This window comes from Brassica napus, unplaced genomic scaffold, assembly GCF_020379485.1.
Source record: "Brassica napus cultivar Da-Ae unplaced genomic scaffold, Da-Ae ScsIHWf_828;HRSCAF=1182, whole genome shotgun sequence".
In the NCBI taxonomy this organism is placed as follows: domain Eukaryota; kingdom Viridiplantae; phylum Streptophyta; class Magnoliopsida; order Brassicales; family Brassicaceae; genus Brassica; species Brassica napus.
The window spans coordinates 38,693-40,455 of record NW_026016872.1 but is presented as its reverse complement, the minus strand read 5'-3'; positions in this window follow the sequence as shown (position 1 = coordinate 40,455).

The following is a 1,763-nucleotide window of genomic DNA, read 5'->3' as shown; positions in this document are numbered from 1 at the left end:
ATCACCTGATTTGAAAGTGGGATAGCTTCTTCATCCTAACTCCTATGAGATTTATTCCACTTCCTGGTGATTCTCCACTACTTTATGTATCAAAATCAAGCTTCTTACATCGCGATTCTTCTGGTTTGATTAGAATGACAAAGAAGTTGTCATATTCCCAAACAGGAAAACTGGGATCACCTGATTTGAAAGTGGGATAGCTTCTTCATCCTAACTCCTATGAGATTTATTCAACTTCCTGGTGATTCTCCACTACTTTATGTATCAAAATCAAGCTTCTTACATCGCGATTCATCCTGTTTGATTAGAATGACAAAGAAGTTGTCATATTCCCAAACAGGAAAACTGGGATCACCTGATTTGAAAGTGGGATAGCTTCTTCATCCTAACTCCTATGAGATTTTTTCCACTTACTAGTGATTCTCCACTACTTTATGTATCAAAATCAAGCTTCTTACATCGCGATTCTTCCTGGTTTGATTAGAATGACAAAGAAGTTGTCATATTCCCAAACAGGAAAACTGGGATCACCTGATTTGAAAGTGGGATAGCTTCTTCATCCTAACTCCTATGAGATTTATTAAACTTCCTGGTGAATTCTCCAGTACTTTATGTATCAAAATCAAACTTCTTACATCGCGATTCATCCTGGTTTGATTAGAATGAAAAAGAAGTTGTTATATTCCCAAACAGGAAAACTGGGATCACCTGATTTGAAAGTGGAATAGCTTCTTCATCCAACTCCTATGAGATTTATTCCACTTCCTAATGATTCTCCACTACTTTATGTATCAAAATCAAGCTTCTTACATCGCGATTCATCCTGGTTTGATTAGAATGACAAAGAAGTTGTCATATTCCCAAACAGGAAAACTAGGATCACCAATTTTTGAAAGTGAGATAGTTTCTTCATCCTAACTCCTATTGGATTTATTCCAGGAAAACTGGGATCACCTGATTTGAAAGTGGGATAGTTTCTTCATCCTAACTCCTATGAGATTTATTCCACTTCCTAATGATTCTCCACTACTTTATGTATCAAAATCAAGCTTTTTACATCACGATTCTTCCTGGTTTGATTAGAATGACAAAGAAGTTGTCATATTCCAAACAGGAAAACTGGGATCACCTGATTTGAAAGTGGGATAGCTTCTTCATCCTAACTCCTATGAGATTTATTAACTTCCTGGTGATTCTCCACTACTTTATGTATCAAAATCAAGCTTCTTACATCGCGATTCTTCCTGGTTTGATTAGAATGACAAAGAAGTTGTCATATTCCCAAACAGGAAAACTGGGATCACCTGATTTGAAAGTGGGATAGCTTCTTCATCCTAACTCCTATGAGATTTTTTCCACTTCCTGTGATTCTCCACTACTTTATGTATCAAAATCAAGCTTTTTACATCACGATTCTTCCTGGTTTGATTAGAATGACAAAGAAGTTGTCATATTCCCAAACAGGAAAACTGGGATCACCTGATTTGAAAGTGGGATAGCTTCTTCATCCTAACTCCTATGAGATTTATTCCACTTCCTGGTGATTCTCCACTACTTTATGTATCAAAATCAAGCTTCTTACATCGCGATTCTTCCTGGTTTGATTAGAATGACAAAGAAGTTGTCATATTCCCAAACAGGAAAACTGGGATCACCTGATTTGAAAGTGGGATAGCTTCTTCATCCTAACTCCTATGAGATTTTTTCCACTTCCTAGTGATTCTCCACTACTTTATGTATCAAAATCAAGCTTTTACATCACG